Raw genomic sequence first — 25,329 nt, 5'->3', positions numbered from 1 at the left:
TCCGCTTTCCTTATAGTCCAACTTTCACATCCACACATGACTACTGGAAAAGCCATAGCTTTGACTAGATGGACCTTTGTTGGCAAAGTAATGTCTCTGCTTTCTAGCGTGCTGTCTAGGTTGGTCATAGCTTTTCTTCCAAGGAGCAAGCATCTTTTAATTTCATGGCTGCAGTCACCACTGCAGTGATTTTGGAGCCCAAGAAAATAAAGTCTCTCACTGTTTCCATTATTTCCCTATCTATTTGCCATGAAGTGATGGGACCGGACGACATGATCTTAGTTTTCTGAATGTTGAGTTTTAAGCCAATCTTTTCACTCTCCTCTTTCACTTTCATCAAGAGGCTCTTTAGTCCTGCTCGCTGTCTGCCATAAGGGTGGTGTCATCTGCATATCTGAGATTATTGACATTTCTCCTGGCAGTCTGGATTCCAATTTGTGCTTCATCCAGTCTGGCATTTCGCATGATATACTCTGTATATGTTAAATATGTATATGTATATGTTAAATATGTATATAATATACTATGTATATGTTAAATAAGCAGGCTGACAATATACAGCCTTGATGTACTCCTTTTCCTATTTGGAACCAGTCTGTTGTTTAATGTCCAGTTCTAACTGTTGCTTCTTGACCTGCATACAGATTTCTCAGGAGGCAGGTCAGGTGGTCTGGTATGCCTATCTCTTTCAGAATTTTCCAGTTTGTTGTGATCCACATAGTCAAAGGCTTTATTGTGGTTAATAAAGCAGAAGTGGATATTTTTCTGGAATCTTGCTTTTTTGATGATTCAATGGATGTTGACAATTTGATCTCTAGTTCCTCTACCTTTTCTAAATCCAGCTTGAACATCTGGAAATTCACAGTTCATATACTGTTGAAGCCTGGCTTGGAGAATTTTGAGCATTAGTTTGCTAGCGTGTGAGATGAGTGCAGTTGTGCAATGGTTTGAGCATTCTTTGGCATTGCCTTTCTTTGGGATTGGAATGAAAACTGACCTTTTCCAGTCCTGTGGCCACTGCTGAGTTTTCAGTCCTGTGGCCACTGCTGGCATCTTGAGGGCTGCACTTTCACAGCATCATCTTTTAGGATTTGAAATAGCTCAGTTTGAATCCCATCACCTCTGCTAACTTTGTTCCTAGTGATGCTTCCTAAGGCCCACTTGACTTCACATTCTAGGATGTCTGGGTCTAGGTGAGTGTTCACACTATCGTGGTTATCTGGGTCATGAAGATCTTTTTTTTTTTTTTTGTATAGTTCTTCTCTGTATTCTTGCTAGCTCTTATTATCTTCTGCTTCTGATATTCAGACCCTCATTAACTCTTACTTGGACTGGTGAAATATTCTTACTGGAGTCTCTGCCTCATTCCCCAGAGCCCCTTTCTTAGTGCTGTCAGATTTATCCTCCTAAACTTTCACCTGGATCCTCTGCCCCGATCTCTTAAAGGCTTTGTGTCTTCTCTATATGAAATCAGCTTCTCTGGTGCGAACTGCTTGCCCCCATCCAGCTTCACCACTGCGATATGGTTGGTCCACAGTGTGGCTTCTCCACATCCTTCTGGCCCTAGACATGTATTACGTCTCTTCACTGTGCATAACTCCACATGGTGTGCCCTCCTAATTCTGTCAGAAATCCTTGCTTTGTTCTTTTGCTTTTATCAAAACTTGGTTTGCACATAGTTTAAACAGATTGACCACCACAGCCGGTTAGAAAACAGCGGCAAGTCTTTTCTTGTTTTCTTCGTCTTGTTTTTCCATCCTCTGAGGAAATACTCTCAACTGTCTAACAAACTGATGGTTACTAAAGGGGAAATGTGTTGGGGGGATGAATCAAGAGCTTGGGATGAACATATACATACTACTATTAAATATATATGAGATAACCAACAAGGACCTCCTGTTACAGCACCGGGAACTCTACTCAATCTTCTGTGGTGACCTATATAAGAAAAGAGTCTAAAAAAGAGTAGATACATGTATATGTATATCTGAATCACTTTGCTGTACAACTGAAACTTAACACTGTAAATCAACTGTACTCCAATTAAAGAAAAACCTTTGTATCTCTAACGCGTACACATTACTTAGCTTGTCTTTTTGTTTCCTTTAGTGTTTGCCCTTATCTGTGGATTTGTGGTGTGTGAACAGGATTGAACCCTTTCCCACCCCATCTGTGTACCAAACCCACAGCTTTGCTGTCTCTCCACTGTAGTTGTGTCAGCTCTGGTTCAGTCCTTATTAAGCGTTCACATAATTACAGCTCTGGAGACACTACTCCAAGGTCAACATGCACTCTTCCTTTCTTGTAGGTTACATTGTCAGGTATTTTGTTTGCTGAGTTTTTTGAAAATCCTTATCCCTCCTCCAGTCCTGAGTTGTCTGATTCTCTCCTCTTTGCCTTCATGTTGTGTCAGGGCCTTCTTCTTGGAGTCTTGGCACTGCCCTGCCTCGTACACAGCTGTGGCCCTGGGGCCCCATACTTGTCAGTCCTTCTCCTCTCTCTTGAGCCATCTGTCTCCTTATCTCCTGGTTCCTCCTCCTCTGTTTACCTCCTTTGCTTTGCGTCTCCTCCTTCCTGAGAAGAGTCTTGTAGGAGAGGTACATATTTGACATCTAGCATATCTTTATTTTTGTATTTGATTGATGGCGTAGTTGGATCTGTAGCATACAGGGTGGCACGTTATTTTGCTTTGGGATTTTGAAGGTTTTCCTCCACTCCAGCTTCCGTTTGGATGCCATTATGATTCTCAGTACTTCTGTTGATGACCTTTCCTTTCCGCTCCCCTCTTGCCTTTTCTCTCTCTTTGGAATCTTATAGAAGGCTCTTCCTGTTGGAAGAGTCCTGAATTTCTCAAGTTCAGTTCAGTTCAGTTCATTTCAGTCGCTCAGTCGTGTCCAACTCTTTGCGACCCCATGAATCGCAGCACGCCAGGCCTCCCTGCCCATCACCGTCTCCCTGAGTTCACTCAGACTCACATCCATCGAGTCCGTGATGCCATCCAGCCATCTCATCCTGGGTCATCCCCTTCTCCTCCTGCCCCCAATCCCTCCCAGCATCAGAGTCTTTTCCAATGAGTCAGTTCTTTGCATGAGGTTTCCAAAGTACTGGAGCTTTAGCATCATTCCTTCCAAAGAAATCCCAGGCTAGGATATACCATTTTTCATCAAATATGTGTGTGATCAGTTTTCATCAGATTTTGCAGGTTCTATCATTTGCAGCTGGTTCAGCATTCTGTCCACTTTTAATCCTTATTTTATGAAAATTCTTTTTTTTTAAATACACAAATCTCTTGTTATCCAAATTGATTCATTTACTGAGTTCAGATAGCAAGCAACCAGATAGGGATGTGTCAGAGGATCCAGGAATACTGTTTCTTCCCAAGCTGGCTCCTTCAAAATTCCTCATCAGCTGTTCAGTTCAGGGATTTTGGGGAGCATGGGAGGGGCGTGCTGGGTTCATGCTGTCCCCATCTCCCCTTTCTGTTTCCTCTTTAACGCCCATAGTTCCAGGTTGCAATCCTCACTTCAATGCCATTTTCTTCAATTCCAATTATTATTTTGCTCCTGTTTTGTCTTTGCTTCTACTTTCTGAAAGGTCATGTCATCATCATCTTCCCATCCTTTTATTTATATCATTTTCTTCTGCTGTCACATTTTTAATTTTTAAAAGCACTTGTTGTTCTTACAGTAATCCTTTGTTCATGATGTCCTCTGTTTATTTTTGAATGCATTTACAATCTCCATAATCTCCAATGGGAGCAGCAAACAGCTTCTTATAAGCTCTGCGTTAGAATGTGGGCTTCTCAGCAGAGTCCCCTGGCTGGACTATGGTTTGTTGAGCCCCTGGTGGCAGGAGGTATCTGTAGGCTTGATTCTAGGACCAGTTAGCTTCTCATAGACAGATCTTCCAGATCTTCTGCCTACAGGTATAGGCCAGGCAGCCATGTGAAACGTGAATGGGAAGAAAACTGGACATCTCAGCACTCTGCTTGCCCCCAACTCTGTTCTCTGTATGATTCCCCCACCTTCACAGAGTCCCAGGACTCCCAAGTAGAGGCCCCATGCTTTCCTCTATCCAGAGACTAAAGCATTCCTCTTCTAGGATTGGAGAGGGCGTATGCATGTGTATTCAGTGAAATATTGGAAGATCTAACTAATTCTCAGAGGCATTGTCCACCAGTCTCCTCCTTATAGCTTAACTTTACCCCCATTTCTAGAGTCACATGGAACTGAGAGCCTCCGAGATTCTGGAAGGTTTTGTTGGTTAAGGCAGTTGCTTCTCAGTTTTCCTCCCAATTGGCTGAGCTTCATTCAGCTTTCTAGGGTCTGCTAAATCACTTACCTTACTTCCATCTGCTTTTTGCCTTTCCATATATATATATGTATTTGCTATTATTGACTCATCTCACATCATGTGCCAGAAGAAAAATCTATTACCTCTCATTTTATTTGAATTGGAGAGAGAGTAAAAGTCAGTGTGTATGATCAATCTGCCGTTTCTTAAAGCAAGAGTCATATTCTTGTTGGCTCTTTGTGTTTCCCTTTCTGTCAATCATTTATCCATATGTTTTAACAGATTTTCTATTGAGTTTGCTGGCTTTTTCTTTGTAGAATTTCCTTATATATTGTAGTTTTAGTTCCTTATTGAGTTTCTATCCTTATGTTAACAAACTCGGGCCATGTGATAAAGCTCTGCTCTCAAAATTTTAATTTTCCAAAATGTGAAGTTAGATGTTAATACTACTGGATTCTGAGGGTGTGTATTGTTGTGTGAGATTCACACAGCGGAAGTACCACAGTGATTTAATGCCTTAAAAGTTTCTCTCTTTGTTTTAAATTACAGTCATTGAAAGAACACCTATTACAGCATATGATTTGTATAAGTTGTCTTGGTTGGAAATTGTAGAAACCCAGACTGGCAGAGGCTGATTGTCCCAAAATATCTGTTCTTTCCTCCTTCTGTGACAATAGAATTTTTTACTGGAGTGTATGGCTGCCCAGGATAAAGATGACTGACATTTTCTAGCTTCTAGAGGTGACTGAGGAAGTTCTAGCCAGTGAGATGTAAGTGGCTGCTAGGAACCACCTGGGCAGTCACCTCGTAGCTTCCTTCTTTCTTTCTGTGTGTGGCACGCTGATGCAGTGGCAGGAGGCCTAGCTGTCATCTTAAACCCATGAGAGGGGGTCAGATTCTTGGAATGGCTGTCCTGGTGAGCTGCATTGCACGTGGTCCTGTAAGACTCGGGGGAGGAGAACTTCCGTATCAGCTCTGCATTCTGAATGCTAGAGATACAGGCTGCAGTTGTGTGCGTCTAAGCCACCATCCTTGTAAATCTGCTTGTTTGCTGACACTTGCAGCTAAACCCAATATTAACTGATACAGCGATGCATACTTGCTTAATCAAAAACAGGTTTAAGGCTTATTGGCTTATGGGGATGGGTTCATCCAAGAGGTGAAGCGGTCTTAAGTCCTGCTCCATGAAGCCGTTTAAATTATGTCATTAGTACCCTCCTTCTCTGTTCACTTTTCAGGTTTGTTACTTTTGCTTGCTTTATTCTTAGACTGTTCAGATGTGGCAACAGTATGACTTCTGGTTGCCTCTGTCATGAAGACATTTATATTCTCAGAGAAGGAGCAAGCACTTTTTCTGATAATTTAACAGTTATCCCTATTGCCTGTTCCCTAAACCAGTCAAAGGGGACCAGGGGAAGGATGCTCAGCTAGACCAGGGTCATATGCCCATTCCTGGGCTCCAGGCAGAAGGACATCCATTCCCAGACACAGGGACTACGTGGAATTTCTCTGGAATGAAGGAGGGGCTGGTTCCGAGAAGATGATGGGAAAATAAATATGTTTGGTTGCATTATATATAATTAGCCATCATGTTGCTGTGATTTTAAAGTATATATATGTTACTTTCTTGCTTTTTCTGTATTTTTCAATAGTTCTTTCCAAACAATGTTAAAATGAATGATTTTATTCATTTTATTCATGAGGCAAATCAGTGACAGTTAAGAGATAAAAATAAAATTAATAGTGCAGCAAGAATGTACAAAGTATTCTTTGCCTGTATAGAACAGTAGATAGTAAGATGATCAGATGAAAATACCTGTGGTTAAAAAAAACAACAACACAGTATAATTCTAATAGAGATCATTTCTTAGTAATAATTAAGCATTCCTTACTAGAGTGGTTACAGTGTATCTTAGCAGACTGTCTCAACTATAGTCAAGAAACAACCTAATAGAACTCATTTGCAATTTGTAATCTTTGCCAGTAACTCTTCTTTTTCTTGCTTGAGCCTCCTGAAAAGCCCCATCCAGTGTCAGAGTTGATTCCAGTTTCTTATAATGGGGTGGAAAAGCAAATCTCAAAAGAGTCCCTCAGAATGAAATGAAATATATTGTTTCTTTTGGAAAACAAATGGAAAAGTATAATTTTTAAACTACATTTTAAGAATACAGGTATTGTAGCCTATGAACAAACTAAGTACTTCTATAAACGTTCTTTACAGCTTTATTGAGGTATGATACACAAAAAAAACTGCACATATTTAATGCATGTAATTTGATGAGTTTGAACATCTGTGTACACCTATTATATCATCACCATAATCAAGGTAGTAAAGATATCCATCGCTTCCCAATAGTTTGTAGTGTCTCCTTGCTTTTTCTTTTTTTTATGGTTCAATTCAGTTGCTCAAGAACACTTAAAATGAGACATACCGTCTTAACAAATTTTTAAGTGCACGACATAATGTTGTTAGTTACATTTACTGTGTTGTAGAGCAGATCTCTAGAACTTGCTCTTCTTGTATTACTGTAACTTTATATCCATTGAACAGTAACTCCCCTTCCATAAACTTAAAGCCTTGCATAGAGGTGAGTCAGGCATTTTTAAAGATAAACTTTATATATATATGTATTTTAAAACTTTAGATTTATAGAAGAAAATGGGACAAAAGGATAGAGCATTTTCTTATACCCCACACCCATTTCCCCTTGTTAACAAAAACTTTGTTCCTATGGTATGTTTATTGCAATTATTGAACCAATACAGATACATTATTATAATAAGTGCATACCTGCTTCCCATCTTTTCAGTTTTTACCCAGTGTCCTTTTCCTGTTCCAGGATTTCATCCAGCACCCACACTACATTTGGGGTCATACCTGTTTGGCCTCTTGTGGCTATTGTATGTTTCCTGTATTTGAGGACCTTGATTAACAGTTTATGGAATACCGGACTAATGTTTTGTAGGGTGAATCTCAACTGGTGTGTGTCCGATGTCCTTCTCGTGATTAGCCTGGGCTTAAAGGATTTTGAGAGGAGGGTCACAGAGCTAAAGTGCTATTGTCATGACGTCAGATCAACAGTATGTGCAGTCAGAATGATTTATCACTGTTGATGCTGACCTGGGTTACCTGGCTGAGATAGGGTTGGTCAGGTTTCTCCACTGTAATGTTATCCTCTTTCTTTCTTTCCTTACTGTTACTACCCTCTGGAAGAAAGTCACTGTGTGTCTCATATTCAAAGAGTGGGGTGTAATGGTTTCTCCTTGAGGGTGAAGTGTATACAAAAATTATTTGGACTTCTTCAGCTCATGAGATTTGTCCGTTGTACCTTGTTATCTATCTATCTGTCTCTTTTTATCTAAACCTTTGTATTAGTATAGACTTTGCTGTTGTTTGTTGTTTAGTCAGTAAGTCAAGTGGCTTTGTGGCCCCATGGACTGTAGCTCTCTAGGCTCCTCTCTGTTCCTGGGATTTTCCAGGCAAGAACCCTGGAGTGGGTTGCTGTTTCCTAGACTTATGGCTGTTTATTTTATACTTTGAGTTATAATCTAATACTGCTTAATTTTGTTACTCAAATTGTACTAGGTTGGCACTGGAAACTCTTTTCTTTGGTCCTTGTATCCTTTGACCAACTCCCTTAATTGTGTTTTTGTGTGTTTTTTGTTTTTCTCTGGTCTTTCCTTCCCTTTCCCTTTGTCTTCCCCTTCCCCTCCTCTTCCCTTCTCTTCTCTACTTTCTTTCTCTACAAGATGTTACATGTATCTTGTGTATCTCCTGCCTCTGTCCTATAATCAGCCATTTCTTTAGAAGACCTGGTTTCTTTTAGTAGAGAATGGTATTAGAAACCAAGAACTGGGTACATGGTGTGCTTATTGCTGCTGGGGTGTTTTTATTATCTCATTTATAGCTGTAGAATTGGAGATCCCAAATAAAAATGGTGGTAATGGAAGAAGGTAGAAATAGTTGTGGTCAGATTGTGGACTAAGAGGCCTGTGTCTGTGTAGTATCTCTTCCATTCCTCTGCATTTTGGGAAGGTTTTTCTCTCTGATATTTTTTGTGAGGTGGTTTATTTTCCTGGCCTTTCTCATGAGTCATTTATCTAAGGGCAGAGTATAAGAGAATTTTTATTAATGTTCTGACTGGCCGAGTTATTCATTGATTGATCACATCATTTTTTCTTTTTTTTTTGCAGTTTGCCAAAAAGGCATACAATGAAATATGATCTGCTAAAGACTATTGTATATTGTTTCTGACAATAAGAATAGATGCAAAATTCTTTACGAGATTATTGGTAAGCATGAAGCCCTTTAGGACTATTTAATAGATATAATGCTCCTCACTCTCTTCTCTCCACTTAAATAGCAGTTGCTCTGAGCACTTGCCTAATGTATTATAACTAGATCTACAGCTTGATTTTCACACTTTAGTCTTTATTGAAAACATAAATATTATCTTGAGTAGAGAAATGCAGACTTTCCTACAAGAAACTCTTCTTTAGAGAAAATTTTAAACCCTGTCTGATGGTATAGCACATCCTACTTTTGTCCCTTTGCATTAATTACTCAGTGCTCTTAGAATGGGCTTCCATGGTGGCTCAGTGATGAAGAACTGAGCCTGCCAGTATTGGAGAGGTGGGTTCGATCCCTGGATCCATAAGATCCTCTGGAGGAGGAAATCGCAATCCATTCCAGTTTTCTTGCCTGGAAATCCCATGGACAGAGAGGAGTCTGGTAGGCTACAGTCCATGGAGTTGCAAAAGAGTCAGACACAGTTTAGTGACTGAACAACAACAAAGTTCTTTAGAAATGGGAGATCGGTAGCTTTTACTGGTTTTCCTGGTCAAGGGTCAAGATACTTCTATAATCTGGATTTACTGTATTTCAGGAAAACATCAAAAAACACTGCAGCCATTATGGAGGCAGAGAGTGTACACACACTCGTACACACACAGAGGTTAATTTCCGATGAGGTCTGCTATGTGTCAGGAAATTGAAGTGAGTTGTTTCATTTTCACTGCTACTGTATTAACGTGGACAGAATGGCTCTCCATTAGGCTACTATGAATTATCTTATCCTTGTCCTCCTTCTCCACACCTATATTTAGCCATCCCTAAGTAGATTCTATTCTTTTGAAGCATTTGAGCGCATTATTTTTTGATGGTTGAAATGACTTAATTTGTCAAGGGATGAGGGTCTTAATTTAATTTTTCTTCTGGCTGTTAGCAGACTAATTAGAAAAGCTTGAGCAGTGCTAGACCTGTACTTCATCCAAACTTTCAAGTTTAGACTTAATGAAAAAATAATATTTCACAAAGGGAATCTTCAGTTTAACCTTGTGGAGAGCGTTTTTACTCAATCAGTCAATTAGTCAGACTGCTTATCATGCATGGGGTCTTAATACCTTTCTTCTTTTTTTTTAAACTGATGAGCCTTTGCTGTTTTCTTGAATCTCTGATTGCTATTTTACTCTTATTTCTCCATACTTTGCTCTGTCTCCTGGGATATGTGGTAAAGTCCCTGCCCGTAGAGATCATTGTGCTGTCTCAGTTTTAATTTGTGCCTCAGTTAATGCTTTTCTCATGTTCATTTAAATGCTTTATGAGCTTCTGTTCTCTGAAGCATAGATCTTATCTGTTTGATTGAATGACACATTGCAAATATTTAATGTTTCATATTTATGAGGGCTTTCTGAATTATTTTATTACCCTTTTGGACATACTTATCAGGTCTTACTTAATTGATGTTAAGACTCAGCAATCCATTAAGCCTTTTTCAATCAATTCAAACTGAGGCTGTAACTAGGATTCCTGTAGTCCTAACTCCCACATGTTCACCATAGCTGAGTCAAAACAGAGTTTCTTTTCTGGGTTAGCTTCTCACCTCACTCCAGTACTCTTGCCTGGAAAATCCCATGGATGGAGGAGCCTGGTAGGCTACAATCCATGGGGTCACTAAGAGTTGGACATGACTGAGTGACTTCACTTTTCACTTTCCTGCATTGGAGAAGGAAATGGCAACCCGCTCCAGTGTTCTTGCCTGGAGAATCCCAGGGACGGGGGAGCCTGGTGGGCTGCTGTCGATGGGGTTGCACAGAGTCGGACACGACTGGAACGACTTAGCAGCAGTAGCAGCAGCAGGAATCTTTAGGACCTTTGACCTCTTGATATCATTGTTACAGTAAAAGCATGGACTATTGCCTGGTCAGGAGACATGCTCCCAGGTCAGATTCATTTTCAGGATTGGGTCCTCACATTGTAAATTGCATTTGAGATCTTATCTATTAAGAATTAGCCAGTAGATAACCTCATTCTAAATATTTAAGTAAGTTATTAATAAATCAAATACATGAACAGAAAATAGTAGCAAACACTTACATAGCCCTTTTTAGGATATACATATTTTCTGTGAAGGAAGTACTGTGTCATAATATTTGTTTTGCAGGTGATGAAATTATGATGCCGATAATTTATATACTTTGATTGTATTCACACAATAGCAAGGCAAGATTGGACCATTCTGACTCTAGAGACTGCTGTAAAAACTATACTATCCTGCCCTGAGATCTTTCCCTTCCTTTCGAGAGAGTGAGAAAGGGTGTTGGGGGAGAGGGTGGGTTCAAAGTGAGGGGGGAGAGAGGGACGGAGAGTGTGTGTATAAGTCAGAGATCTGGGGGAACTTTATTGCCATATATTTATTTTTACTCTTTGACCATGACCCGTGGCATGTGGGATCTTAGTTCCCCATCCAAGGTTTGAACCTGCAGCCCCTACATTGAAGCACAAAGTCTTAACCGCTGGACCAGCAGGAAAGTTCCTTATTGCCGTCTATCTTTGATGCTGGATTTCTTTTTCATGAAGTTGAGCTGCGGGTATTGGTGATTTTGAAGAGTTTTAGGAAATCACAGTTTGTGCTGTCCCTCGAAGTACTACAGTTCTTGTCTCCCCACTCATCCAAATGTTAGCCCCATTTACCCAGTGCTTGCATTTGAGAATAAGTCAGCATTTTAACGTGAATATTCAAGGTCAGTTCCATTTGATAAATATTTATCAGTCATCTCCTGTGCACAGCATTCACAAGGATACATTCTTGACCTGGGTGGGACAAAGCCTTATCCTTAAGTAAAATACATCCATAGTAAATACTCAGGTGAGTAACTAAACTGCAAGGCATATGAACGGTAGAAGATATTGTGGGAGTTCAGAGGTAGTAGGGAATTAGGACATACTTTGTTTGAGGAAGTGGCTTTCAAGAGAAGTTATGAACATGGGATTTCTATTAGAGATATTTGAGATAGAAGGAACCAGAGGTGCTTGGGAGGAAAGGTGTGTATAAGATGTGTACCTGGTGGGGAGTAATTTTTGAGATGTGGTTTGGGGTTGTAGTGTGAATTTTATTCATTGCCAGCACTGTGGAAATTGTTGTGGCAGTCAGAATGGAAAAGAAAGGAATCAGTTTAAGATCCCTTTTCTCAGGATGCATAGGGCTTGATGGCTAATAGAATGGGAAAGATATGGGTGGAGGAGGAGGGTTAAGGTTGATGTCAAGCTTTTAAGGTCAAGGAGACTTGGGAGGATGAATGGAGGTCAGAAGAGATGGTTCTCTCAGACGGTATACAGTCTGCCTGCAATGCTGGAGATCCTTGGGTTCAATCCCTGGGTTAGGAAGATCCCTTGGAGAAGGGAATGGCAACCCACTCCAGTATTCTTGCCTGGAGAATTCCATGGATAGAGGAGCCTGGCCAGGCTACAGTCTCTGGAGTCGTGAAGAGTCAGACACTGACTGGGTGACTAACGCTTGACATTTTCACTTTCACTAGCCTGCTTTGCTGAGCAAGGATTATTTCTATATTCACTAGAAACATTTTTTGACCACCTCAGCTGTGGAAAGCCTGAATCAAACGGCTGACTGTTGTTTAAAGGGTGTGTGTTTAAGGAGTGGGGAGAGCTCCATAGCGGAACTGTAGAGAAAATACCTCTTCATAACAACAGCTTTGTTATGTAGCACATTCAGTGTGTCTGGATGAGGTATTCTAAGAGCCTCTTGTTCAGTCTCAAGTGGTTTGAAAATAAAGGAGAGAAGTTGTAGGCATACTTACGTTGGCACTGAGTGTGTAGGATTGGACTTCATTTCTGAAACTGTTTTTGGCTTGATGGTGGCTCCAGAGTTCTCTGCCTTCCAGTGTCCCAGTCTGGGACTGCAGATGTTCAGGGCAGCCACTTGGAGCATCAGCTCTCAGGAGCAGTGGGTGGTCTGAGTGTGCAGTCCTGAATTTTATGCATAGGTGGCATCGAGCATACCTTTCTTCCTTGGCAATGCTCTCCATGATGGCACAAATTCTGTCTGCTTTAGATGACTATTGAATTTTAGCACTTGGCAGCGTGCCTGATACATAGTAGACTCATAAAAGCAGACAGAAGTGAAGTGGTGATGAGTTGTTCCCGTATCCTGTGGCAGATTGTTTGCAAACATGATATTCTGATGGCTGTTTATTAGGGAAAGTGTGAACTAAGGAACCTGTAGGTCTGATTTACCCTTTATCTATTTCAATACATGATACCTGTAGTTGGATTATTTCAACCAGAATATCTGTTTAACACTGTAGTTGATTTTTGACATTCATGGGTTCCCCCCACCCCACAAGTATAATTTGGTTTTTATTGGTCCTTTATACTTATGAATATATTTTTGGTCAGCTTATAAGTTTCCAAAAGACAAAGATAACCCTTCCTGGATTCTTATTGGGCTTGCATTGAATTTATACGACATCGTTTTGGAGAGAAAGGACATTTTTAAAAAATACTTTCAGTCTCATAACTTGGTCTCTTCAGTCATCTGTTTAATGTCTTTGATAATTTTTTAGATAAAATATATTTTACTTAACAGGGAAAGGGTAAAAATTCTGTAACATAGTAAGTCTTATTAATTTTGCCTGCATATCTTCTTTTTCTAATTTTATTGAGATATAATTATACACTGCTATGTAAGTTTGTGTAGAGCATAATGGTTTGACTTTGCATACATTATGAAATGATTGTTATAAGTTTAGTTACTATCCATCATCACACAGATACAATAAGAAGAAATAGCCCCCAACACCCCCCCCAAAATTTTTTTTTTTTCTTGTAATGATAGCTCTTAGGATTTGCTCTTGAGTTTGTTTTTGAATAAGCCATCCTGTGTACCTTATAAATTGACTGTAAGGTACTGTTTTGTGTTGATTTATGGACGACAGGTCACATGCGAAAGGTTTCAATTCAGTTCAGTTCAGTTGCTCAGTCGTGTCCGACTCTTTGCGACCCCATGAATTGCAGCACACCGGGCCTCCCTGTCCATCACCAACTCCTAGAGTTCACTCAAACTCATGTCCATCGAGTCGGTGATGCCATCCAGCCATCTCATCCTCTGTTGTCCCCTTCTCCTCCTGCCCCCAATCCCTCCCAGCATCAGAGTCTTTTCCAGTGAGTCAACTCTTCGCATGACGTGGCCAAAGTACTGGAGTTTCAGCTTCAGCATCATTCCTTCCAAAGAACACCCAGGGCTGATCTCCTCTAGAATGGACTGGTTGGATCTTCTTGCAGTCCAAGGGACTCTCAAGAGTCTTCTCCAACACCACAGTTCAAAAGCATCAATTCTTTGGTGCTTAGCCTTCTTCACAGTCCAACTCTCGCATCCATACATGACTACTGGGAAAACCATAGCCTTGACTAGACGGACCTTTGTTGGCAAAGTAACGTCTCTGCTTTTCAATATGCCATCTAGGTTGGTCATAACTATCCTTCCAAGGAGTAAGGGTCTTTTAATTTCATGGCTGCAGTCACCATCTGCAGTGATTCTGGGGCCCCCCAAAATAAAGTCTGACACTGTTTCCACTCTTTCCCCATCTATTTCCCATGAAGTGATTGGACTAGATGCCATTATCTTCGTTTTCTGAATGTTGAGCTTTAAGCCAACTTTTTCACTCTCCTCTTTCACTTTCCTCAAGAAAGGTTTGGGATAATACAAATGGTGGTGTGGGCAAGTCGAGTTCCGTGTGGTCAGCATGGCCATCTTTGCTTCCACTCTTAGTCCAGTGATCTTTCAAGCTGAGGCTAGAGATATTTGTAACATTTCCATTTTTCTCTTAATTGCATTAAGTTTTTGAAAGCTAATGTTACTAAATACTACTAAAGCTAATATTTCTAAATAATAGTCCATTATTTTTTTGTTTTGTCCTTTTTCCAAAAGGAATATTTTTTTTTTGTAGTAAATCTTTAATAAGACGAAAGCACAGGAATGGCATTATTTCTTTATTTTAATAATGTCTTATGAAATTATGTTTTCTAGTGTAACATTTTCCAGGTATGATATTAGAAATATGAGGGAACCCAAAGATTTTACCAGGCCAACTTGTCAGAGGGACTCAAATTAAAATTAGGATATTAACATATTGTTAATTGATAATCAGATTCACGGAGACAGTGCTTCTTAAAGAGCTTATTTCTTTAAAGCGAAATTGTTTGCTTTTATGAAATTTTCCAGGAAGGCACGTAACACGAAAAGTAAATTCATAGCTATTTTGAAAAATAGTAACCTGGGTTTTAATAATATTAAGCATTTTTTTCCTAGGAGGTTATCACCCCTCAGTTTTACATGTTTTACATTATGCTGTAAATCTTATTTGAATAATTTTAACATTTCCAAAGACATAGCTCAGAAAGCAATTTAAAAGAAACAGCGTGTTTGAAGTTAGACACAACCTTCTTTCTTAGTTAAGCAGTCAGCTTATTTTACCTGAATGTTTATTTGCTCTTAAGTCAGAAATACCTGGAGCACAAGCTCTTCTCCAGGGTTGAGATTTTTAATGATGTGAACCTTAGGTTAATAGGGCTCTTTTATTCTGGTCATGTGTTTTGTGAATGGAGTGGTGATTGGCAAGTACATTTACTTTCATGTAAAGCTTGACTGATGTGGACCAACTGCAGACCCTTACATGACCTCTCCACGTGGGGTTGCATTGTACCTTCTCTTCCTTTCCTACATTGCTTTCCTGGGAGATGACCAGCTGTGAGTTTCTCAAGATCAAAGGTGATATCATTTCTGTGTCTATAGCCCCGGTATGTCCAGCAGGGCCAAGCAATAGTATGTGCTTAATAAATGAGGGTTGAAGGAGTACAACTAAGTGTATGTGTTAATATGTATAGCAGACATTGTTTGCTACTGCAGATGTTCTTTCTGAAACATTTTATTTTTAAATAATTAGAGGGTCACAGGAATTTTGCCCACTATACTCCCGAGATACAAGGGAGATCTTGAACTCCTTTATCCTGTTTCCCCTGATGGTAATATTTTCTGTGACTATTGTGCAAAATCAAAGCCAAGAGATTGATCCAATCTGCTAGGCTTATTCAAATTTCACTAGTTTCACATGTGCTTAATGTGTGTGCTTGTATGTACAGTTCTGCAGATTTATTTAACCACTGTCACAGGTAGAAGGCTTCCCTGTGCTGCCCTTTTATTGCTCACCCCTCCCCCTCCACACAATAGGTTTTTAATAGTGCTGACTCTGCTTGGCTGTTGCTTCTACATTATTTATGACATATAACAGAATGATGTTTCTCTTCTCTATGTCTGCCTCTCCATTGCTGCCCTGCAAATAGGTTTATCAGTACCATTGTTCTGGATTCCATATATGTGGGTTAATATACGTGATTTGTTTTTCTCTTTCTGACTTCACTTTGTATAATAGGCTCTAGGTTCTTCCACCTCATTAGAACTGACTCAAATGCATTCCTTTTTATAGCTGAGTAATGTAGAAAGTGCTTCCCTGGTAGTTCAGCTGGTAAAGAATGCAATTCCTACATTGCAGATCGCCTGTAATGCAGGAGACCCTGGTTCAATTCCTGGGTTGGAAGATCCCCTGGAGAAGAGAGAGGCTACCCACTTCAGTATTCATGGGCTTCCCTAGTGGCTCAGGTGGTAAAGAATCCACCTGCAATCCAGGAGACTTGAGTTTGATCCCTGTTTGGGAAGATCCCCTGGAGGCGAGCATGGCAACCCATTCCAGTATTCTTGCCTGGAGAATCCCCATGGACAGAGGAGCCTGATGGGCTGCAGTCCACAGGGTCACAAAGAGTAGGATACGACTGAGTGATTAAGCACAGCACAATCAAGAAAAGGGCTTCCCTGGTGGCTCAGATGGAGCATCAGTGATAGGATTCGTGACTGTTCCCCACTCTAAAGGTCATTGATTCATGTCAATCTATGCCAAAACCAATACAGAATTGTAAAGTAAAAATTAAAAATAAATAAATTAATTAAAAAAAAATAAAATAAAATATATTTTCACAACATACAGAAAAAAAAAAAAGTCATCTCTCACCCACAGACAGTTTACACATTTCCTATTTTAAAGAAACATTATCTTAAAGTTGGCTTCCGCAAAGTAGGAAATTGTTAACACGGATAATAAGAGTCCACTCCCGTTAGTTGGAATTTGAATACCACGTAGTACAATCGTTATCCAGAAAACGCATGAGGTTGCAAAACATAATTTTAATGCTAAAAATGGGGATCCAGTGTTAATGAGTTAGATGTTGGCAAATGAATTTTAGGAAATGATCTTAAGCATAATAAATTGATACAGTCTTGTGTGCGCTGAATGGGTGTGTCCAGTGGGTTTTAATTGGTGTGACCAGGGATGCTTTGTGCATGGTGGAGGCTCTAAGGATGGATGCACACAGTAGGCTTAGTGTGTCTCACCGTGTGACTTTACATGTTAAAAGGGAATTCATCCCTTGGAGTGAATATAGCAGCCTGAGTTGCAGATACAACCACCCATATTTAGATAAGTACAGAGGAAGCTTTTCGTATGGAAGGGAAAAAACTGTTGCTTGTGAAAATTTTTGCTTTAGGAAGTAGTTTGGAGTTTTGAAAATGAATCTCTTTTACTCTCAAGTTCTACAGATACTATTTGTATCTCTTGTCTGGGTATGAGAGAGAAGGTGGTGTTTCTCTCCCTTCTCTCATCTGCTTATTCTTTTACTTTCATTATGCTGGAAGGTGGGCTTGCGTGGTGGCTCAGCAGTAAAGAATCTGCCTGCCAGTGCAGGATATGTGGGTTCCATCCCTGGATTCGGAAGATCCCCTGGAGAAGGGAATGGCTACCCACTCCAGTATTCTTGCCTGGAGAGTTCTATGGACAGAGGAGCCTGGCGGGCTTACAGTCCATGGTGTTGCAAAGAGCTGGACACGACTGAGCGACGTAGAGAGATCCTGGAAGGCATGGTGGTGAAAATGGCTTGGGAATTTCATGATTGGAAGTGAAGGAACTTCCCCTGCTGACTCTGCTTCTTGCCTTTCTTCCTTTCCTGCATCCTCCAGCCTCTCTCAGACTGCCTGCTGGGCCAGAAGCTATTGCGAAAAAAACTTCTGTAAAGAAAGCCTCCAGGTGACACTCCCCAAACCTTGAGATCAGAAAAGTACTGCCACCTCTTCCGAGTTGAAAAACCTCAGCCTGTCTTGGGAACATCGGGTCCCTATTGGGCGTGGAATGCAGGTTTGTGTGTACACTCTGAGCGGGTGTGGGAGCCTGCTGGTGGGCGTGGGGACACCATGTCTGGGTTAGTGTCAGGCTAAGCCTTTAAAAATAGCTTGTTTTTCATTTCTGGAATATAGCCTTCCTGTTCCAGTTTATTAACTCTCAATTTTTAAACTCCTATACCAGGTGCTGTGGGAAGTTAACAAAAAAGTCTTTATCTTGAGGAACTCACAATCTCTTCCGAGGATTTATTTACTAGTGGGGGACAAAAGAGATTTACCAGGAGTGCAAAATAACAGGCCATGGACTTATTTTAAGTGCTGAGAGAATACATTGTTAGCCTGATAGAAGTGGTCTGGGTGCTGTCTGTGAAGACTAGAGCATGTGTGTATCCGGACGGTTCACAAGGAGTGAATGACTGCTGGGCAGTGAAGAAGGGGGCACTTGAGAGGCAGGGGTTTTGAATGTGACTCATGTGTGCACTGGGGTGGGAATGGGTTGGAGTTCTGAGTTCAAGTCCTTCCACTGACTAGCTTTGTTAATTCAAGTTGAGTCCCTTCCCTGACTATATAATCCCTGTTGTTGATTTTTAAAAATTGCACAACCTAAATGTTAAGAATTATGTTTTATTTGGTGGACGAAACTGAGGGCTTAAGCCCAGGATGCAGTGCCTCAGATGGCTCTGAGGGGCTGCTCTGAACAGGCAGGGAGGGGAGCGGGGCTGTATAGGAGTTTCGGCCACAAAGACCAGGTGGTCGGAACATCAAAAGATGTTGTTCGGTCACTAAGTCGTGTCTGACTCTTTGTGACCCCATGGACTGTAGCATGGCAACCCTCCCTGTCTTCCCTTATCTCTTGGCATCTGCTCAAGTTCATGTCCATTGCGTTGGTGATGCTTTCTAACCATCTCATCCTTTGCCACCCTCTTCTCCTTTTACCCTCAATCTTTCCCAGCATCAGGGTCATCTTGAATGAGTTGGCTCTTCACAACAAAGATTAGGTAGTCAGAACTTCAAAAGATGACTGTTACTTAAAGAAAACCAGACATCTCAAGTTAAAGAGTTTAGTACTTTTCTTTGTATGGGAAAATGCCAGGAGTCTGGGCTCACTGAAGTCATTCCTTTGGTGTGCACCTCAGCTCTCTGGGGGCCAGGATCCTGTACTTTCTCATCCTGTGTCCCCTCAGGATAGACCATCGGGGTGGCTACAACAGTTGAGCTGCTGGATAGCAGGCATCCCATTTCTATCCTGAGTTCCCTCAAGGCTCACCTCTGGGGACACTGTAATGTGATGGCTTGATGGCTGCAGCGTCCTTTGTTTATTGATACAGCAGGAAGTATTTTTCATTCATACAGTAAAACTATGAATACTAAATAATGTTTATAAAAAAGCTCTACAAGCTGCAAAACTGTACACAGATTTGAATCCTTATCCTTTGAATACTAGTCTTAGAAATACACTTTTAAATTTCTTTTTTATACACTTTAAAAATGCAGAGTGTCAGAAAGGACACTATTTACCTATGTATAAGAGCATGAAATGGTACTAAAATAACCCAATTCTGCAGATTGTTTTAGGATGAAACATATATTCCCCTTTCAACTTGTAAGGAATGAATTTTTTGAATGATTGTGATTCTCTTCAGCTTTTCTAAAAATGTGTGAGGGAAAGATGGATTACTTCCAAAGAAGGACTGTGGCCCAGCTTTTTGTTTGGCTTCAATCTGACTTTATATTTTTCTTAGAAAAACAAACAAGTGCCAACAAACAAGACGAAAAGCTGTATTGGGAACTTCCAGTCCTCCCTGGAGGACCTGTTTATACGTCAGCTGCTGCAGTGGGGATCAAAAATACTCATCATCTCTGCCATGATTCAAGTAATCAAATTAATAAAAATAAATGTATCTCTTCCAACTGAGAAGATGTATCTCTTCAACCACTGTAGAATCAAGGGGGAAAGTCTGCCTGCTTTATACCCAGCACCTGTGAGCCTGTTTTCCCTGAGGAAGTAATTTGAGTACAGATTTGAAGTAAGCTGTGGGATAAACAGGCCTGGAGAGCAGAACAGAAGTCTATGGATTGAGATAAAAATTAATTGCTAAAACTATGAAGCCGCTGTATATGATTTGCTGTTTTATAATATTCTTCCATGGAAGCTTAGATAAAGCTGCTTCTGTATCTTCCTTAATACAGTGGTTTGGCTAAGCATTATGCTTTGTTCGACCTGAGATATTTTCAGAAATAACTCTCTAAGATTTCAGATACACCTTTCTCATACTTTGCTTCATAAAACTGAATCAGACTAATGTATAAGAATACTAAAGTAAGATTCAGGTAATGCTTTTATAAATTTGCATGGAGGAAGAATTTCTAAGGGCTGAGGCTGAATCCAGAAATCATATATTAAAAATAGATGGATATATTTGACTAAAAATCAAGCATATCTTTATGATAAAAATTTGATAAGTTGAAATGACAGATTATAATGTGGAAAAAACTATCTGAAATATATATGGCAGTGAAAATTTGTATTTTTAGGGGAAGAACTCTTAACCAGAATAAAGGCAACTGCACCAATATAAAGATGGGAAAAGATTTGACCAGGAATTTCACAAAAGAAGACTTACACATGACCAGTTAACTGATCAATTCATGTTTAATCTGCTGAATTCATGTTTAATCTTGCTGATTGTCCAAGAAGTACAAATTTAGAACTGTTTTTTTTTTTCCCTTAACTGTCAATTTGCATAAGATTAAAAATATGACCAGACCAAATGTTGGGGAGGATGTGGTAAATACTCATGTATATGCATTGATGACACATGTGTAAACTTAGACTTTTCTGTGGAAATATGTGTAAACATTTAATACACGAGTACCCTTTGGACAAGAAATTTGAGGAAGTTATTTCAGAAATGTGATAATGAATATGTTCAAAGGTCTGGCTACAGTCATGTTCACCAGAGAATGGTTATCCCTAAAAATGAAGGAGTCAAAACATGTAATAGAGAGATAGTTAAATCAATATGGTACATTGATAGAAGAAAACACTAAGCTGCTGCTAAAAAGACAACAGATTTTTGAATTTATTGATAGGGAAATTTGTCGTGAAGTGTTGTCAGCTGAAGGAAGCATATTACAAAGTGGCGTTTGTATCAGGGATATATAGAAATGTTGCAAATGTGCTGTATGTTAGAACCTTTGCTAAGTGCTTTACATTGATTATCTCTTTTGATGACCATGGCATTCCTCCTCCTAGATATTACTAGCCCCATTAAACAGATTAACAAACAGAAATATCAGGATGATACGTAGCTCAAGGTTGCACCAGTAGGAGGTGTGGAGCCAGGATTTAATGAGTACTTTTCTAGAATTTATACTTTCATGTAAGTGTATGCTTATGTGCAAGGGCACAGCAAATATGGTTAACAGTTCTTTCTGTTTGTTACTAGTTTGTCAACTAATAAATGATTGAAGTTTTCTTATTTATACCTTTAGGTATTCTCTGAGGATTTTAGAATATGCACATTGTACTTCCCTAATCAGAAAAAGCAAAGCTATTTTTATTTTTTACTGTTTGTACTATACAGGTAGTAGTTGTTAGATTTTTAGAAGGGCAGGCACTCTCATTCTAATTTGTATACAATGTGTGTCAACTTTTACTAAGAGGAAGAGTTGAAGAAAACTATGAATGATCAGCATTATAATTGGCATTTTTCATAACACTCATAGGACATTGCATATTAGGAAATCCATAAGTGATGTTTTCTATGGTACTTTTTAGGGTAGGTACAACAAAATTGAGTTTTAAAGAAAAGCAGTTAATATTGAACACATTTATTGGCTTAAAAGTTTATACTTTTTAAAAATTAATGAAGTCCATATGAAAGTAATTTTATTTTTATCAGCAAGCTTTAAAGTATTTACTGAATATCGAGAACTTACAGGAAAAAAGAAGTGTAAGATGCATAATTAACAGTCTAGTTGTACAAACAAAACCTCAGAAACTGACAGGTTCGTTCGGGTTTTTCTGTAGGATGATATGGAAAAACCTGAATGAACTTTTGGGTCAACTCAGTATTTAAAATAGTAAGTTATCAGGTGGTACATTATAAACTTCAGATGAAAATATAGAAATAAAACTAAGTCATGAGGGTAGGGTTATTTGTAAGTATGTTTTGTATGTACTACATAAGGGAGCTTATAAAGTATAAGATGGATAGGGTCGAATAATACTCAAGTGTAATAGGGAAAGTACATGGAGAAATAAGGATTGGTTTGACCCTGAACACTGGCTATAGGTAGCTGAAGGTGGCAGGTAGCCTGAACCAAGTGGTCGAAGCCAGAGTGGGCGGGAAGGGAGCAGGCCTTTAGTTCAGTGATTGTTGGCAGGTGATGGGAAGTCAAATAGGAGAGGTCCGGTTATAGAGAACTTCCACTGTGAAGACAATTGGACAAATTAAACAGAAAAATTTATGTAGACAGTAGGACAAATTAAAAAAAAAAACTTCAAGGTCATTTACAGGGCTTAATTATAATAGTTTTCTAGAAATTTCTCTTCAGTTTGATAGATATATTAAGGAAAGTCCTTTAATCAAAAAGAGTCCTTGCCTAACAGATTTGGAAGTTCCTATTATCCACCCCAAGGTTTTATTTTCAGTTTTCAACCTGTGCTTTTATGAAATATTAACCGTATCCCAAGGAATTACATGAGAAATAGTGAAGCTGATCAGTCTGATTGGAGTTTTGTGAGTAGTGTTCTTAGTTAAGAAACTCTGGTTGGATGGTGTTTTGAATATCATTTAGTTTGATTTCTCACCTCAATAAAGGTATTTCTTCTGTCATAATCTTCAAAGGGAATCATTTCTGTTTGTCTAAAATGATGAATATAGAGAAGAGGATGAAGACTTGAGTTTGTTGCTTAGTCCAACATTTGAAGTAGCCTGTTTTAGCTGTTGATGCATTTGTTTATAGCTGAAGGAAAATTTAAAAGCACACACAGCATGTGTTCTTTTAGAAGGATCATGGGAAAGGATAGTGTAGAATACTAAATTAACAGTTAAGTAAATTTAATCTTTGAAATGCTTTTTTAAAAAAAAGCCATTTAATCTTTAATCACAACTAGAATAAACATCTTTAAATCTCTTAATCTGGCAAATTGAGTACTGTTTTTGTCAGTGACATCATAAACATTTTAGTTAACTTTGTCAAGTAGCAACATGCCACTTGATCTTTTGGCATGACTGTAAAAGTAATGTATCAGATATTAAGTATATCATGCTTGTATTCTAGGATACTAACTTTTTTATTTGATTGTCTCACAGTGTACTGTTTATAATACTCAACATGACAAGTAGCATATTAAAGGTGTACACAAAAAGTACTCAATTCTGGTTTGACAAAAGATCAATTTCTTTGTAAGTAATAATTTAAAATAAGTTGATTATTAATAAGTAACAAGTGCTTGTATTATTACCAGTAAGATATGGATCCTGTAAGTAACATAAGAGACCTATGGTGATAGTTTTTCATAAACAGAGAATTAACGATTAATCCACTTCTCTGCACCTGAGATGCCCCTGTCAAACTAAATTGTATACGCTCCTTGGTATTCCATATGCAGTGTACTGTTTGTGCAGCTAGTCATTTAGAACAAAGTAAATTGTTGAATGTAAATTTAATGTACCACATCTTCAAACAAAAGAAATTATAGAACTGATTTAAAATTACACACAATATCATATACAATAGCATCGCTAGACTGATTGAATAAGGGGACTTAGTTAAGAAAGGCATTATGGATAAAGTGAGCAAGAGTTTTGAAAGAGCATAAAGATAGTAATTAGTGTACCAAGGCAGGTTTACCTATAGAGGGAATGGTGAGTTGTTGGGAGTCTATGCACCCATCAAGACTTGGACTATTTACCTAATCTGTGGATGTAGTATAGAGCCTTGTACATATTGGCACTCAGTTTTTTTCTTCCTCCTCTTCTCCTTCATCTCGTCCTCCTACGGTTTCTCCTTTTAAATATAGTGCCTTTCAGTTAAAAATGGTAGAAAGTAGATTTTTAACAACTTAAAATATAATTGAGTGTTTCAGATCTCAGTTTGGAGTTGGAGAGATGGAAGTTGATTCCTGCCTTCATCACTTGCTCCATCTCTGTGATATTGAGCAGACTCTTTACCTTCCAGTTACAGTTTCCTCATCTGTACCATGGCAGAGCAAGAATACCTAACCACAGGTTCCTAACTTGTGATTTTAATGAGATAAATCTTGCAAAGCCTTTAGCATTGTGTTAGCTTAAATGTTACCCTTAAATAAAAGGAATGTGGGGTATGGCAGAATGCTACTTTTGTGGCCTGCATTAACATACAAATGTATTCTTTATGGCCTACCTTAAACTTCTAAGAGGTGATACTAAGTTCCTTACCTATTGTCTGTAGAATATGATTATTTTCTCTTTAAATCATATTGATTGGAAGTGGGCTAGAATTAGGGAGGGTGTTGACTGTGAGCATGTAATGGACAAAATGGCCATTTTGTTCTGGAATGGTAGAGCTGTTAAAATTTTTGTCCCTTCTAAATGTAGGTATTTATACAGTTTTTGTTAAAGTGGAAGTGTTGGTCACTCAATCGTGTCCAATTCTTTGCAACCCCAGGGACTGTAGCCTGCCAGGCTCCTCTGTCCATTGAATTTCCCAGGTAAAAATACTGAGAGTGGGTTGCCATTCCGTTCTTCAGGGGATCTTCCTGACCCAGGGATTGAACCCAGGTCTTCGGCATCGCAGGCAGATTTTTTACCATCTGAGCCACCAAGGAAGCTCAGTTTTTGTTAATGCCCATTTACAGTAGAGTGTGAGATCCCTGTGCTAAGGCAGTGAAACTGAAAGTCTCTCAGTCATGTCTGACTCTTTGTGACCCCATGGACTATACAGTCCTTGGAATTCTCCAGACCAGAATACTGGAGTGGGTAGCCATTCCCTTCTCAGGGATCGAACCCAGGTCTCCCTCATTGCAGTAGGATTCTTTACCAGCTGAGCCACCAGGGAAGCCTAAGAATACTGTCGTGGGCAGCCGTTCCCTTCTCTAGGGGATCTTCCTAACCCAGGGATCAAACCCAAGTCTCCCTCACTGCAGGTGGATTCTTTACTAGCTGAGCTGCCAGGGAAGCCCAAGAGTACTAGAGTGGGTTGCCTATCCCTTCTCCAGCAGTTCTTCCTGACCCAGGAATCAAACCAGGGTCTCCTGCATTGCAGGTGGATTCTTTACCAACTGAGCTATCAGGGAAGCCTAAGAAATTGTATTTCCCTGGACCAGAGGTTGACTTGAGTCAAGATACAGAGTCTGAAGCAGGAAGAGGAAGAGAGAGGCAGTGATTTAGGGGAGAAGTGGCCCAGTGTTTAGCAGAGCCCTGCCCACTGCTCCCCAGATTTTCCCCAGTGGCTGCTTTTCTGGCCTCTTAATGCTTTCTCCTGAGAGGTGGCCCTTCTGTCTCCAGTGGATTCTGTTGTTGGTCAT

The 25,329-nt window shown here is 39.5% G+C and overlaps 1 protein-coding gene across 3 annotated transcripts in view; it reads left to right on the top strand.

Annotated features, from left to right (window-relative positions):
- KLF12 (Kruppel like factor 12) overlaps window positions 1–25,329 on the top strand; it is a 523,318-nt gene that overhangs the window by 88,287 nt on the left and 409,702 nt on the right. Inside the window, exon 2 of one of the 3 annotated variants that reach the window (XM_040266872.1) lies at window positions 17,655–17,829. The exons of the other annotated variants lie outside the window; for them this stretch is intronic. The gene's annotated coding sequence lies outside the window, so the exon portion shown is untranslated. The remainder of the gene's footprint in view (window positions 1–17,654; window positions 17,830–25,329) is intronic. 3 annotated transcript variants of the gene reach the window in all.

Source organism: Oryx dammah, unplaced genomic scaffold, assembly GCF_014754425.2.
Source record: "Oryx dammah isolate SB20612 unplaced genomic scaffold, SCBI_Odam_1.1 HiC_scaffold_24, whole genome shotgun sequence".
Taxonomy (NCBI): domain Eukaryota; kingdom Metazoa; phylum Chordata; class Mammalia; order Artiodactyla; family Bovidae; genus Oryx; species Oryx dammah.
The sequence above is the reverse complement of the archived record's forward strand: the minus strand, read 5'-3'. Positions and strand labels throughout refer to the sequence as shown.